At 33.3% G+C, this 17,870-nt stretch overlaps 1 long non-coding RNA gene across 1 annotated transcript; it reads right to left on the reverse strand.

Annotated features, from left to right (window-relative positions):
- Positions 1-534: 534 nt before the first annotated feature.
- On the reverse strand, positions 535-5,596 carry LOC132159195 (uncharacterized). The gene is made up of 3 exons (XR_009437829.1): positions 5,441-5,596; positions 3,098-3,267; positions 535-735 (listed from the first exon to the last, which is right to left on the reverse strand). It is a non-coding gene; the product is annotated as an uncharacterized LOC132159195 (long non-coding RNA).
- Positions 5,597-17,870: the final 12,274 nt, after the last annotated feature.

Consider the following 17,870-nt stretch of genomic DNA (forward strand, 5'->3'; position numbering starts at 1 on the left):
CCACCCCATTAAAATGATGATTTGGGATTTTGTGTTACTGAAAAAAGGTATAAAAAAACTGTGAATAACTTTTTTTTTTCTATAAAATGTATGTAAATTAATTTAAATATTATTTTATAATATTTTGTATAATTACATTTATGTCTTGCAAAAGTATTCAGACCCGTCAAACTACCAAAAACAGCTGAATAATTTTTCCCACTTTGAAATGTACGCAAATTATCTTTTTTTTTTTCATTCATATTCATATTTTGCATTAATTTATAATATATAAACCAATTTTGGTTATGTATATAATTATTTTTGTCTTGCAAATGTATTCAGACCCCTCATGCTGACAAAATATTATGATATTTTATTTTTTTCCCATAAAATTTTGGAAATTAATGAAAATATTTTCTTTTTTACTTCTATTTTGAATTGTTTGTTTAATTATATTAGCATATACATTATTTTGATAATAATTAATGTGCATTTAACTTTGTATATGTATTAAAAAACAATCACGCAAACTAAAAAACAACAAATGTCGCAAAGTATATACTTTATTGGTAGTCAACAATCCACACAAATTAGGGTTTTATATCTATATTTAATTTTGTCCCAATTTTAGGTAACAGTAACTTTCAAACCTTATTTAAAATTAATAGAAAATAAAATGTCTAGTATAATATTTAGCTTGACCTTCTGAAGTGTATGGATTTTCTGAAGGCTATGTACTTTCTTTCCCAGACCCTTGAAAACATAAAAAAAAGAAAATAAGTATAGCATTTTCATTAACAAGAAAAATATAAAAGCCTTATCACACTCCTGACCACATAAACAATATATTGTTCATATAATGCTTAAGAGAGTTCAGTGTAAACAGATTTGTTGTGCAGAATAATGTAAATGCATAATAATTGACAAAATAATAATGAACTCACAAATGAGGTGTAACACACTATATCACCTTGGGTGTGCATTCACTTCCAATGATCGAGAGTAAGCCTGTGTCCCAATGTGCATACTATACATCCTAAATTCTATGTGACATTAGTTATTTTCAATACTTTTTAGGACAGATAGTATGCACATTGTGACACAGGGAGAATATTTCCCCAGTATTCATAAGAACAGTATTTAGTTGTTTTCTATAGGCTGTTTTTCATTTCTGCCTCGGTCTCAATCCTCCCCAAGACCACAGTTCAGAGTCTGCAAGAGCTCACAGAGCCCATAATGGAAGATGGGATTTGTGCCACCCAGGAAGTTGAACAAGAGAAAACCTGCTGTGGAAATCAATGAGTCTCAGGATTGAACAGTGGAATCAGGTTTATCTGCCTTAAGGGGGGGGAATTAAATTTATGGTGCACCAGAGTTTGGGCTTTCTTTCTTTATTTATCTGAACACTAGTTCAAAGTTTTGTCTGATTAACTAAGTTTTGAAAGCAAGCATGTTTGTCAAGAGACCAAACCAGTAGAATATATTCCTGGTTGTGCTTCAGTTGATTTTAACAACAATGTGTAGTAGTCTATATAGCCTATTTTTATAAACTTTTATTATTGTTATTATTATTACTCTATCTGGCACTTTTGGAACTGTATTGTATGCTCCATGTTTAATGTGAAGCGCGTCACCTCAGTGACGACACAGTTACCCGCGTTCTAAAGATTCTCCCTTCATTCTCATGCATGAGTGGATTCTCTCTCTCTCTCTCTCTCTCTCTCTCTCTCTCTCTCTCTCTCTCTCTTTCTCTCTCTCTCTCTCTCGCTGTGTATGTAATAGCGGGACTGAAAGGTGAGCCCAAAACCGACGGAGTGAAGTTTCCTCGTGAAGCTCAATCGTCAAATCTGTGTTTAGGACTTCGCGGGTTTCCAGCTAAACGCGGGAAACCGGACCCCTCCTCAACACAGAGAACTGTGTGGAGGAAGGGTGCTTTGCGTTTTCGCAGAGGTCACAGTTTATTCTGACAAACACACATTCACCAAAACTATAACAACCCGTATTTTAACTGAAATAGATCAACAGACCTTAAAACAGAACAGCCAAACAATCCTTTGTTTTCAGTTGAGTTCATTTTTGCCACAGAAGCCTCAGGTAATCACCACCGCACTGTGTATTGGATCAGCTCTACCCAGTAGAGGGCAGTGTATGAATAGTTTATAACCGAACAGTATGCTGGTATTAAAGGCATATAAAACACGTCAGAGAGTCTGTGTCGTGACTCGACACCAGTTTCCAAATGTGAATGTTACATTCTGGTTTTGTAACTGTTTTTGCGTGATATCGTAGTCTACAAATGAAATAGCAATAATAATAAATAATCCTGTCTAAAAATATCAGTGGTTTCTGTCATCTTGTGTCAATATTTTTATTTTTAATTTTTTTCCTTAGTTATTTTTTTTTTTTTTTTTATTTGATCATTTTATGTATGATTAATGCATAACCCAAAAGTGTAAAATCTGTTATTATCCCACTAAACGAGTTCTGTAAATATCCCAATTATTTATTGTTTTGTATATATTTATTGTTTTGTATATATTGTTTGTTCAGTTTTGTATGATGAATGGTATACAACGGGCTATACAATATATCATCCCAAAATGAAAAATAGTAAACAAAAAATTCTCCACTGACAAACCAGTTCGAACGCATTTTTATTTATTTTTTTATTGGAAAATAAAAGCATTATATAGGCTGGGTAAGGTATAACAATTTTATTTTATTTATTTATTATTTTCTTTTTTAAGTTTATACAGTATGATGAATGGGATAAAACACCCGGAAATGGCAAATCTAACTATATTCTTTTTCCACCCTCATGTCATTCCAAACTTGTTTAGGTTTAAATAAATAAATAATAATGGGATATAACTTAAATAATAAACATGGGCCCTACAACTTCTGTAAAATATTCCAAACCGTAGTTTGTTTTTGTAATAAACGTGATCTATATGACTTGTGTGAAATATTTCAAATCATTTGAAGATCTATGACAGTAAGCTACTTCAAAAGAATTAAATCAAAATTCTAAATAATAATTTCTACTCTGTGGCGTCAAAACAGATGCCAAATAAATAAAGTAATTTATCAGTATAGAGTATGAAATCCAACATACTCCCTGCTGCCGTTCTTTGACCATCTGCTTGTGAAGATCGAAATTGCCCAGTGCCTCCAAAGCCCTTAGCTTCTGAAAGGCTAGCGTATAGTTCTTTAGCGCGGAAGGTTACCCGGGGAATTCGTTCTGGCAGAAAGACATCGCGTTTGGCCACGTTCATCGTTTTCCATCTGAGGAAAGGAATTTCTAATGAAACATACTGACTGAATAAATCAATTCTCCATATCTTTAAAGGTTTAGAAACCCCAATGTTTCCAATTTTATGAAAAAATAAAATAAAAAATGTTCCCTGTGACAGCCCGCATGTTGCCTCAAGTAAGACTCAAATTAATGACCTTTGGAAGTGGAGCTGAACATGCTAGCCAGCGAGCTAAAGGCCAAGCCTAAAGCTGTGTAGTTGGACTGCGGTTTGATCCTCAAAGGCCTCAAATTTGCCGTGACAGCCCAGACAGCATAACTGATGAACCAGCCTCACTCCATTACTAGCGCCAGAGAAAAATAAATAAATAAATAAAGTCCTGCACTATAGACTCAAAGACCTTTTATAGTGCAACCCACCTCTAATGTAAGCTGATTCTGCATTTATTGCACTCTGCTAGTGCAGATTTGGAGATTGATTGTGCTCTTTAGGTGGCAGAGTTTTTGTAAATCTACGCTGGCCAGCTTAAAAAAAACATAGGTGGATAAGATACATCCTGATGAGAAGGGACATTGCTCCCACTCATACTTTTTCTCTATCTCCTTGAACAAGGTTTGTTCCTCTGGGAGGTAAAGTCATCCACCATTATTAGCTGACTAGAAGTTCTCCTCACACACTATAAATATACAACAACATCAACTTGTAATCAAAATGGACCATTTACTTTCTTAATACAGATTCCTAATCTCATTTTCTCATTAAATACCCTATTTTGCTTTGAAATACATCACATAATGGAGGTAAAATTGGTTGCGAAAGATGTTTCATGTTGTAGTCTCCATGAAATCCTCACCTATGGCTTTTACCCTGCTAATTAACGTTAGCATATGCTAGTATTATTATTATTGTTATTATTTTAAATGGTGCATTATTTTGACAGATTTTATCACATTATATAAGTAAAATGAGTTGTTGAATTATTTTTATCCATAAGGTCTTCAAAACTATTGTTTTATGGCTTTTAGTTCCTGTCAGTTAGAATTAGCATATTAGCATACTTGTAAAGCTTGACAAAATGCTCTTTTACTAGATTTAAATCGCATTACAGAAGTATGGGTTGTGAATTGTGTTTACTGTTGCCTTGAAGTCAAATTGCAGAGTTCCGTATCTGAGAGTTACTTAAAAAAACAAAACAATAATACCATATTACAGTGATTTTACCATGGTAAACATGTTAAGTGCAAAACGAAATGTTTCAGGAACCAGTCTTATCCTTGAAATCTTCATGAAATCAAAACAAACGTGTATACAGTAGCTTTTTGTCTGTCAGTTAGCTTTAGCATGCTAGCATAAGGTAACTAAATGTTCTTAAACCAGATATACACAATTGTGTAAAGCAGACAAACATTCATGATTATACACTGATATACATTCTAGGCATTGCACACGTTTTATGTCTAATAAAATGCTCTCTAGAAGTCGTTTGACATGTTTTGACTCAAATTCCTTTTTCAACAGTTCACACAGGAACGAAAAACACATTCAGCAAACCATTTAGCATTGTGAGATCACTGTAACACACAACCTAGCTAATTCATTTAGTTAAATAGACATGTAGTTAAAATAACTCTCATGCGTTGTGGTGGTAACTGCTAACCGTTAGCTGTAACTGTTTAGAAATAAACAGACTGTTGAGAATATCAAGACTTAACTGATATGTATTGCAGGTGTGGAGAATTTTGTCTTTTTACAGTGGATTTAAACTTTTGGAGGTCTTTAATACCAGAACAATCTCCAATTTTAGGTTTCCATTAAAGTATACAGACTATTTCTTATTAAAATCTTTTGGGTTTTAGCTAGATTAGAAGCACCTGAGGCCAACGCTTTATGATAACTGACTAGCATATCAATGATATCCACTTTGAACCTTCTTTTAGCCGCAGTTCTGTGCCAATTACCTGATCTGTCCTTTACTGTTAATTAGCATCATTAGGTTTTTCACATGATGCCCTGCAGGGTGTTTTCACTACAGCTGCCCAGTCACTTAAAATTCTCTTTAAAGGATGAACAAATTAATGCAAAATACGATAATGCAATATTTCTGCAGATCCCTAGATGTAAAACATTTCATTTCTGTAATTATGGGCATAATTGTACCTCAATTTCAGTGGAGAATCTTGGGAAACACATACTTAAGCTAATACCTCATTAATGTGTGTATCAACAGCAGTGTTGTAAGACACTCAGAGGTCACACTTGCCCACACAAGGGCTGGAGTCACAGAGATGGAGAGATTTCTGCAGAGACTGGGCTTCTTAAACACCGGTCCTTAGGAATAAATAAATCCTTTCAGATTTAATGAGCTCTGCAGGAAGAAAAAAAAAAGTAAAAATGGTTGGACATCTTCCAAGTTGGAGTAAACCGTATTTTCCCCACACCTTTATCAAAAAGCCAGAAATGGTGAATGTAAAAAATACAAATAATGGCTGAGGAAAATGATTGCATAACACTTGTTTTATTATTATTATTTATTTATTTATTTTTCAAAGACCAGCACCACAGTACTTTACTAGCATGCTAAAGATGCATACAAAGTTATATTTTAAAATTGAGGCCTGTGTATTTAGTACAAAATCACTTTGTGTGTGTGTGTGTGTGTGTGTGTGTGTGCTGTCAAACGATTAATCGCATTCAAAATAAGTGTTTTTGCATGTGTATATATATATATATAAATACACATGCATGTATATATTTAAGAAAAATATTTTATGTTTATATATTAAATATATTTATAAATAATATAAATTATATGAATATACATATATGCATGTAAATACATGTAAATATTTTCATAATACATACATGCAAGTGTGTGTATTTATATATGCAAAATAAATATACACAGTACGCGCACATATATTATGTAAACAAACCAAAAACGTTTATTTTGGATGCGATTAATCACGATTAAGCGTTTGACAGCACTAGTTAAAAAAAACCCTGCTTTTAATAATTGTAATTGTTTTCATTTTGAACATAACTACTGTATTCTGTATAAATGGAAGAACAGTTTTGAAAAGTGATTTTTCAATCATATTTATAAAAGGATCTGCATTTGCATAGGTTTAAATCAAATATTTTGTTATAAGAGATGATAAATTAAAATAAAAAATTGTGACAACTATGCCAAATATCTAATTTATTTAAGCCACAAAATAAACTTAATTCCTCAAAATAAGTATAATGAACTATGCAAAAAAAAAAAAAAAAGTGTCCGTCAAAAACGTAAGCTGATTGTTGGTTGGAATATTAGAACTAAAAAAATTTAAGTAATGCACTCATGCGTATTCATCACTATATATATATATATATATCATCATATATCATATAATCATTACTAAGAAAACCCAGACTCCCAGATGTTTTTTCTATGTTATTGCTTTCCAAGAAGAAGAAGAAAATAGTAGCATTAGTGGCGCTGTCTGTCAGAGACTGTAATGTACATACTGTATATGTATGACATGCTGTTTTTTCAAGTATATAAACTGTTTAGTATGCAGTATAGTGTACACTAATAATACAGACATGTCCTTTGATACCGCACACTGTTTCACATACTATAAGTCAAATGGCAGTATACACTAAATAGTATGCAGTAAAAGGTACACTAGTATTCTGACAAAATGCATAAGCGAACTGCAATATTTTGACATTAAGCATGAATAGTGTCATGTGTATATTGTTGGTTTTCTGGAACTCAAATATCCAAGATGAGGGTCTGGCAGCCATAGTATCCAGCATGTTTAAGTGGCTTTAAGTAAGACAGACGATCCTGCAGTGCTGGTATCTATTGAGTGGATTGTTCTTCTATTCCCTAATTCTCTCTTTGTCCCCCCGAAGCGGAGTTTTCACTCAGCAGTTGTCTGTCACCTCAGAGCGGAGGAGAGACATGTCTCCTAATGCAGCCACAGAGCTCCCATCAACCGTGTCCTTGTGCTCTCAATGTTAAATGACCATCATTCACTATGCATTTATGACTTCATGCAATTTCATTTTATTGAGGGAAAATGCTGTGTTTGGATTATTAAAGGAATAGTTCATCCAAAAATTTCCATTATTCACTCGGACTGAACCCATATTTCGCTTTTATTTTTTTCTTATTTTCAGTTCACTCAAAAACAGTTCATAGTTTGTAAAGCTTCAAAATCATATTAAAGTAACAGTTCACCTAAAATTGAAAATTTAGGCCATCCAAGATTTAGAAGAGTTTGTTTTTTTATCAGATTTGGAGTAATCTAGCATTTAATCACCATTGGATACCCTGCAGTGAATGGGTGCCGTCAGAATGAGAGCCCAAACAGCTGATAAAAACATCACAATAATCCACAAGTAATCCACACCACTCCAATTTATCAGTTGACGTCTTGTGTGAAAAGCTGCGTGTTTGTGAACTATTACTATAAAATTGTTCATACAAAATGTGTGCTTTCAGAAGGTTTGAAATATTGTGCATAATAGCTTTACAGTATGTAATATAAATAAATAAAACTTTGATTATTTCAACAAGTAAAAATGTTGAATGACAACATCAGGAAGTATTTTTATTCATTTGAGGTATTTTCAACTCCGTTACCTAAATTATAAAAAGTTGTGACATATTTGAACACTGTTTAAAAGTGATACAAGTATGATATGGATACTGTATTTTCAAGCAATAAACATTAAATAAGCTTCTTAATTACTTGGACAGCATATATAATATTAACTATAGAAGAACAAGTTGCAGGGTTGAACATTTAAATTAAGCTTTAAGTAGGTAATGATGAAAGTTAATACATTTTTGTTTCCTATTAACTGAAGAAAAATATTTGTGGGATAATTTTTTATTGGATAACAGGGTTAAATTTTTGCACAGGATGAATGCAGTCAACACTAAAATTTGTATAAAAGTAATAAAAGAAAATACTGCCATGTCCAAATGTAAAAATTTTACTTCCTGGTTGTCACAGTTTTTAGTTTCTAAATATGGAGTGGAAACCTGCATTAACAGGGTTGCAAGTATAATGTGAGACACAATTCATTAGAATTAGTTAATACTTAAAATCAATTATATGATGTTTGTGATTTTTGAAACTCTATTAACAAACTACAACATGTGATTTTTTTTTCTTGGAATAAACTTCAGTTAAAAGTCTAATTTAAATGTACTCCACGGATGAGATACTGAAAACACCTGCGTGAAGATTATTGAGAATATCTTTTTTTTTTCAGCAGACGGAAAAAAAAGTGGATGAATTTGGAAAGACTTGCAGTGAGTAAATAATGACAAAATGTTATTTTTTTTTATCCTTTAAATGTTTCATTTAAATCCCTCACATTTCTGGCTATGTTTGCAGGAGTAAACGCTATGCTCAAAGGTTTATGGTCTATTTATAGGCAGAAAGTAAATTAATACAGCATAATATGGTTGAGCATGAAGAATCTGAATAGAAAATTGGTTATGGCAGAACCTCTGAGAACACTTTGTGAGGTTGTTTTTGACCAAAAGCCGAGTTTTCATCTACACCGTCAACCATTTATACTGCAGATGGTCTCATCCACATGTCACTTCGATGTGACAGTTTCAGGCTGATCGTGGAAAAAAATATTTTGAGTTTACAACAACAAATCAAAGCAAATGACATGCTTTCAGTCACATGTATTAATGCTGTGAATATATAATATTTTGATCAAAAATGAACAAAACATTCAGGTGGGGATTATTAAAATCAAGTATGGCTGTTTATGGCATGTAGTTAATTATAAGGGGAAAAAAATGTCACAAGTTAATTATTTAGGGAAATAAAACTAGAATAATGGCCCTACATGGACAATCAGCGGGTATTTTAATTCATTTTTCAACTCCTACATTTGGACATGTCTAAACACTGTTTAAAAAGTAATCTGTGCAATATTTATTTATTTATTTATTTATTTTTCCTAACAATTAACATTTTAAATACTATCCATGGTATAATGAGTAACAGGGTTGAAAATTTAAGTTGTTTAAGTTGTCAGTAAAGGCTAATATGGGATTAAATGTTGGTGTATATATATATATATATATATATATATATATATATATATATCCCATAAATTGAAGTAAAATATTTGTTGGATCATTTTTTATCTTGGGTAACAGGGTTGAATGTTTGAGCGGGATGAATACAGTCAACACTACAGTTTGTCTGAAATTGAGACAAATGGATTTGTCTGAATACCATGTCCAAATAATAAAAAAGGATGGAAAACTTGAATAGGGGACACACATGTACAATCAAGAAGTACATGGATTTTTTTTCAACTCTGTTACCAAAATTGTCGCAACACTGTTTAAAGTCAAATTTGTGATATTGTTATTTCATAGAAATGGACACTGGATACAATTTTAAATCAAATAGATAACATTTATAAGACTGATTATGATGCAGTAAGTAACAGGGTTGACCAATTAAGTAAAACTGTCAGTAGCGACTAGCTGGAATTGGACCAAATGTCGGTTGCGGTTATTTATTAACTTATATTTCCCATAAATTAAATTAAAATATTAATTGGATCATTGTTTCATGGGTAACAGGGTTGAGAGGTTGAGCAGGATAAAATATAGTCAACACTATAGTTTCTCTAAAATTGTGAAAACAGAATGAGATTTCTTATGTGTTTTTACATGCAGAGTTTAGCTCCAACCTTGATCAAACCCAACTGCCAGTAACGTTATATTGATCCTGAAGACCTTGATTACCTAGTTTAGGTATGTTTGATTAGGGCTGGAACTGAACTCTGCAGGAAAGTGGACATCAAGGGCCAGAGTTGAGAACCCCTGTTATAAAAAAAAAGTAATGGACATCAATGTGTAAACAGCACTGAACCACACAAAAAGTTCATTGTGTTTTACTAGAGGAACATAATTCCAAAAAATGTATTTCCCTCCAAAGACTCGTAGATAAAATTGAGAGTCTACAAGAAAAGCTGGATATGAAATGATACCACCTTTGAGAATAAACGGTCATGCTGTGATCTGCCAGGTGAGGAGAACATTGTATTCTCTTCTCTGATTGTCTCACAATGACTGCAAAACAGCATTATCGTTTAGTTGTATTTTATTTTTTTATTTGGCTGCTATTTGTTTGAGGTTTTCCCCCTTTTTCTATTGTTCCTCTCTGATCCTTACTGATACATCAACTTCTCCATCGTAACAATGATCATTCTGAGGGCAAAGGAAATGTCATTTCATTTCAGAAGCATGGCCATCAACGTCTCCTTTTCTCCAGAGAGCAAAAGCTCTACAGCAAGAGAATAAAGGTCATTCCTTTTTAGATTTAGCAGTGCAGTACAGCTTGTACAGGAGTCAAATGGAAAAAGCGTGTCCTTGACCTCCAAATCTGATGTATGCCTTTGCACGGTCTGTACGGATGAGGGAATAGCATGTGATGGCAACTTCAGATTGACTGGCAAATAATAGAGTTTGTGCTCATATAAATAAAGCTTGTGCTCATAGAAAGTTACACAAAAAAGAGTTTTCAAATGTAACTTCAAATGTAAAGTTTTTTGGTGGTTATGTACACAATACAAAAGACATTTCAGAAGACTTCAATGCAAAAACAAAGAAAAAATTATATATATATATATATATATATATATATATATATAAAAGATATTACACGAAATTTTATTGTAAAATCAGAAATATTGTTAATACTTTAACAAAATATGCATTATCTTGCAGTTTACAGTAAAAAATATTAATATTATTTAAATGTTATTCAAAGTTTTTGTTATTAATGCATTTATTATATGTACTTGAGTATCGTTACATTTTTTATTGTTTAAATTGACTCTATTTGTTACAGATTTTGGTACATTAGATTTTTTTGTTTTGATTGATTTACTGTTAACTTTTACTCTAGACAGCTTTTAAAGATTAAAATACAATGGAAATGCTCTTAAATTATAACGTCACATGTTAATACAGCACAAATTATAATCATTAATATTATGATTTCATGAATTATTTTATAAACTAAAATATAGACAAATAACAATGCATTTCACATTCTTCATCTGTTAACATTCACAGCATTGATTGCTCAAGACGTATTCCTAAAATGCAGCAATTTTCGAATTCAAAATTCCAAAGCAAGAGTTCTAGGGTATTTTGTATAACGTAAACTATTTTAAAGTCACCGTTTGCATTTTGAAATGGATTCAATCATTAGGCTGGGTTGAGGCAGGGTCTGTGTCTGGAAAACAACCAGAAAGAAGAAAGAGAGAGAGAAAAAAATTGACAAGCCTACATGTGCACATCCCCAGTGAATCCCTCCCTTTCAGTGATGACCCGGGACCGAGAGCATCATTTCCCGTGCCACTGTGAAGTCCTCTGAGACTCACATCCATCTGTTTGTAAGGCCCCAGCAGTTGTTTTCCCTGACAGGAATTATGATCCGCTCCACCTGGACCCGTGTTCAGCAGTAACCACACGTGAATCGCTTCCAGAAGTCGTAATTTCTGCACAGCTGCATGACTCGTCAATGATTCTTAGCACTTATTTTGGCTTACAGCATCGTAAAATGTGCAGCACACTGCACTTTGCTGGGAAAATAGGACTTTTATCAAATAATAAGAGCTTGAAAAATGAAATACTGAAAAAGAAATAAGCAAGAATGTGCCTCAGAAATGGACAGAAGGTGAGTGTTGTCATGTGTATGTCACTTTTAGGGTCACCTGGCTTTGCAGAGCCCAGCGGCAAAGTATTTGACGAGTTGCAGTGCGAATGCAAATCAGAAACCCTTTACAAAACCCAACACTTGAAACATTTTCTTCAGCAAAAAAAGAAAATGTATATATATATATATATATATATATATATACTGCATTGCACTGCAAAATGAATGACTGCATGAATAGCATTTAAGTTGTATTATTTTGATACAAAATTATATTTTTAGTTATTTTCTGAAGCATTTCCTGATTACACAGAATAAATTAGTGTAAATACATATTTTACAATAAATGCATGACCAAATAAGTTGTATAAAAGCATTAGTATTTTGAAACAAATATCTATTTTATATACGAAAATACGATTATTTTTCTTTGTACTGTTTAAAACCTTACTAAAGTTTAATTAGGATGTATAATTAATAGAGTAAGAAAAATAACCTTAATACTTTGGTGTATTTTTATGCTGTGTGATCAGCAATAACAAAGATAAGAACAGAAGATTGTGTATCAGACTCATTTTAAAGTAATACTAGTATTATGCTAATTTACGACACAGCTTGCATCCCAAGTTATTCATAGCTTTGCTTACTAGATGTTTTGTGAATTTCAATTGATTTGTCACTCCAGTGATCACAGATCCAGGATAAGAGAAACACTTTGCCATTAAGAAAATTAAAACAGTGATATGATCATTTCAAGGTACTTCAAAAAAACAACAAAAACAGACAGCTCTCATAAATCATCTTGAAATATTAACATCACCCTTCCTGGAATTTAATAATAATAAAAAATGTATTAAAAAACACATTTTATTCCTTTTACATTTTTTATATGTATGTATTAGACAGTATCATTGCAGGAATTTGTATTAATGCGAAAATAAATACATTTAATTATATTAACAAAAATATATTACATGTATAGACCTATGAAATTCATTTTAAACTAACACTATACTGTACATGCTTATTTTGTTTATCAATCCGATCTGCAAAAGTGACTAAAAACGCTGTAGTATCCACACCAGTAGATGGCGATGTCACTATTTAAAGAAACTACACAAACAAGTAACTGATTCGCATTTTTGTAGACAACTGTATCATTTGTAAAAACTTGTACGTTGAAACCGGTTTTCAAAATGTGCATTTTTGAGCCTCCAAACGCTGTTGTTGTGTAAACGAATGCATAAAAAAGTTTTTCGTTTTCATTTGAAACTGTTTAAAACGCCCCCAAAGATAGAGGCTTCCATTCAATCTACTGTAAACAGTGTGCTGAATACAGCCACGGAAAACTGATGTTATTTGATTTTATTTTCCTCATACATACTAACTCACACAGCAGGAACATAATGGCACAGATGTCAAATGGATAAGCAGAAAGAGAGAGAAAAAGCAAGAAACATAGAGCACTCCACTGAAAGAGTAACTCAAGCTGACCAACAACATTTTAGAGTACAAAATGAACACTTTGAAACATGAATCAGTGTTTTACCTCTGGCTGTGTTTGAGGTGATTTGTTGGTGGTAGATTATATTCTTCTGGCTTTGTGATGGTATTTGATGTTGTCAGTGGTGTCCGGCATTCAGGCTGAGGGAGGTCTGACCATTTGCTTGGCAAACGAGCAAAGTCGACAGCCAGTTTAATACCTCTGGTGTCACATTTAATTAGACTTTTCTATTCAGCCATTACATTGATCTATTCGGTGATCGTGGTTTAACTAAGCAGGATGAGGAAGAATATGTACTACCCCTTTACACTAGCTTTTTGTATTTTATTTATTTATTTTTATGTTATTTAATGTTTTTTGGACCCCGCTGACTTCCACTGTATGGACAAAAACAGCTGAAAGACTCCTAAAATGTTTTTGAGTTTTATAGACAAAAGAAATTCATACTGTTTGAAACGATATTAGAGTGAGGAAATAGTGACTAAACTGACATTTTTGGCTGAACTATCTATTTAATAGTGTAATTTTACATAAAATGGTGTTTGCTACAGAGCGCCTGCTTTTTTGTTGACATTCAAACTTCTGCGTTCCCCCTGTTTTTTTTATATTTACTGTTTCGATGTGCGGAAAAGTTTTGCATTCATTCCTAAAAACTCTATAAATTTTGTAAAATGAATAAGAAACAGCATTCTTTCTTCCATTGTGTATGTTTATCTACAGCTGAGAGGAGAATGATCACGTGAGCTCTACCATCTTCTTTCCTATTGGCTGTCGCTCCCGAAAGTCACTCTTCATTTGCATAAAGTTGAAGGATACTGAACTTTGTCATGTCACTGGACATGCCAAATCTGGTCGTCCAACGTTCGCTGTCGCTTGTGTCGCTGTACATCACCAGCTCTCCATTGAAATGGATGGGATTATGTCGCTTTGTTGTTGCGTGTCGCTTGTAGTGTGAACGGAGCTTTAGTGTGAGCATTTAACTTGTTGCCAAATACTGTAGATGCCAACAAATGGTTCACATGCAACTATAGAGGTAACCACACCATTTGCACCTTGCAAGTACTGATCAAGTACAGTATGAGTATTACTAAAAATGTTTCCCAATCATCACATTCATACCCAAACTATGCTGAACTAGATACAACAAAACCCACATTCTCAATAGTAAAGAACTTATTAAACCCCCAGCCTCAATTTATATGAACTGAATTTTCAGAACCGTAACCAATCGGATGTTTTTCTACATTTCTATTTACAGTCCGAAACAGTGCTAATAGTCTCTCATATTTTCAGGACATGCTTAAATCGGAAAAGGTGCTGCTGCATCAGCTCATTGCGATGAACTCCCTGAAAAATGTTAAGGTCAATTATTGATCTGTTGCATGTTGGTCGTCTACATCTACAAACCATCGACTGAATTCACCAGAGTACATCACAATCCAATTTGCAGAGAAATTGCCATCATCGACACAATTCCCTCAATCGCAACGTCTGTATTCTCTCCAGATTTCAATCTCACGTTCCATCTGCGACCGCGGCACTTGACGGAGTTAAGCGGTAATGATCACTCATTTGTCCAGACGCCGTCTCGCCCGGCATCCCTCCTGGAGTGGCAGGCACACCGCCATGGCAAATCTGGCAGATTGCATGTTGACAAACATCGACACAGGGAATAGATTTCAATCTCAATGGTCGGAACCTGAAATCCATCAAGGAAGAAATCCGCACGCCTGAGAGGAATAGCTGTCTTTGCTCAATAAGCGTGGAGTGCTCTCAGATGGCCTGTCTGGATCTGTATTCTGGTTGCGATGTTTTCACTCAGCTCTGTTAGATGTGTCTTCATGGTTGCAGTTAGGTTTTCATCTAGTTTAGCTTTTGATCCTAAAATTGTATTGATGTCTTTATGGGTGATAGGGCAAGTTTACTTGTCTATTATCATTTAAAACCTTGATTATTGTCATGCAATGGCCTCTTTAACTCCACTGCATATTGTGCCTTAATTTACAGTCTGCAGGCTCAAATACTGCCTGGATAGTCCTGAACATTTAAAAGTCATGTAAATAAAGTAAGTTAATTAGCTTTATATACTAATTTTTTCATATATTTTTCATATTTATATACTAATTTGAAGTGTCATCAATGCTGTATACCTCTAATCACTACATTTAGCAATTCGATATAACACACATTTTACATAAATTATTTAAATTTAATACATTATATATTACTATAATTTTTTATGAAAAGTACAAAAACAATTATACAGTACTATATTTCAATATTTATAGTGTGCTATTTGATCGCAATCTTTCCTTAGAAAGCCACGTTTCTAGCATTTGTAAAACTGCATTTTTCCATCTCAAAAATATATATCTAAATTACGGCCTATGCTCTCAATGTCAAATGCAGAAATGTTAATCCATGCATTTATGACTTCAAGGTTAGATTATTTTAATGCTTTATTGGGTGGTTGTTCTGCACGCTTAGTAAACAAACTACAGCTAGTCCAAAATGCAGCAGCAAGAGTTCTTACTAGAACCAGGAAGTATGACCATATTAGCCTGGTCCTGTCAACACTGCACTGGCTCTCTATCAAACATCATATAGATTTTAAAATATTTCTTATTACCTATAAAGCCCTGAATGGTTTAGCACCTCAGTATTTGAATGAGCTCCTTTTACATTATAATCCTCTACGTCCGCTACGTTCTCAAAACTCAGGCAATTTGATAATACCTAGAATATCAAAATCAACTGCAGGCGGCAGATCCTTTTCCTATTTGGCGCCCAAACTCTGGAATAACCTACCTAACATTGTTCGGGAGGCAGACACACTCTTGCAGTTTAAATCTAGATTAAAGACCCATCTCTTTAACCTGGCATACACATAACATACTAATATGCTTTTATTATCCAAATCCGTTAAAGGATTTTTAGGCTGCATTAATTAGGTAAACCGTAACCGGAAACACTTCCCATAACACCCGATGTACTTGCTACATCATTAGAAGAATGGCATCTACGCTAATATTTGTCTGTTTCTCTCTTGTTCCGAGGTCACCGTGGCCATCAGATCCAGTCTGTATCCAGATCATAGGTTCACTGCAGTCACCCGGATCCAGTACGTATCCAGACCAGATGCTGGATCAGCACCTAGAAAGGACCTCTACATCCCTGAAAGACAGCGGAGACCAGGACAACTAGAGCCCCAGATACAGATCCCCTGTAAAGACCTTGTCTCAGAGGAGCACCAGGACAAGACCACAGGAAACAGATGATTCTTCTGCACAATCTGACTTTGCTGCAGCCTGGAATTGAACTACTGGTTTCGTCTGGTCAGAGGAGAACTGGCCCCCCAACTGAGCCTGGTTTCTCCCAAGGTTTTTTTCTCCATTCTGTCACCGATGGAGTTTCGGTTCCTTGCCGCTGTCGCCTCTGGCTTGCTTAGTTGGGGACACTTCATCTACAGCGATATCGTTGACTTGATTGCAAATAAATGCACAGACACTATTTAACTGAACAGAGATGACATCACTGAATCCAATGATGAACTGCCTTTAACTATCATTTTTGCATTATTGACACTGTTTTCCTAATGAATGTTGTTCAGTTGCTTTGACGCAATGTATTTTGTTTAAAGCACTATATAAATAAAGGTGACATTGACATTGACATTGACATAGTATATCGAAAACTGTATACTCTTATATAGTATAATATAAAATATATTTACAAATATATAAATGATATTATCGACAGCTGAAGTTTCATCAAAATAAGTTATATATATATATATATTATTATTATTAGTTTTTATAAAATGTAGATGCATATATTTAATACAGTACATATTTATTACACATTTAAAAATATTAGAAATTAAAAAGATTTATTATAAATTTAGATTAAAATACATTGAAAAAAATACATTGAAACTGCTATATATTATAATAATATATAATATAAATATATATTCATAAATACATAAATTATAATATTAATATTTTAAATCAATGTATAAACCCATAAAATGTTGATAATAATAATAATAATAATATAATTTTCTATGAACAAAAAAAACTGTTAATTGACGAAAACAACTTGTTTCAGAGAAATAAACTGTTAAAAATAAAATATATTATTTTTGTAGTGGGATCAGTGAAATTATTAGCAGGGCAACTACAAATCTGAACTCAGCAGAAAGATATCCTTATTGTTAAGCCTTCATAAAACAGATAGCTGCTTTACTGCTGCATTTTTCTAGCCTTGACAGGCTTTAAATTGGAAAGTGAAATTAAATGTGCATGTGGCAAATATGCAATTCATCTCTCTCCCTCTCTCTCCATTTGCTATGACATCAATGAGAGCAACACCTGTGATCATTGGATCTTCATGCTCGTAAAGTTCTTGAAGAATGCCTACAGTTAA

Source organism: Carassius carassius, chromosome 16 (assembly GCF_963082965.1).
Source record: "Carassius carassius chromosome 16, fCarCar2.1, whole genome shotgun sequence".
Lineage (NCBI taxonomy): Eukaryota > Metazoa > Chordata > Actinopteri > Cypriniformes > Cyprinidae > Carassius > Carassius carassius.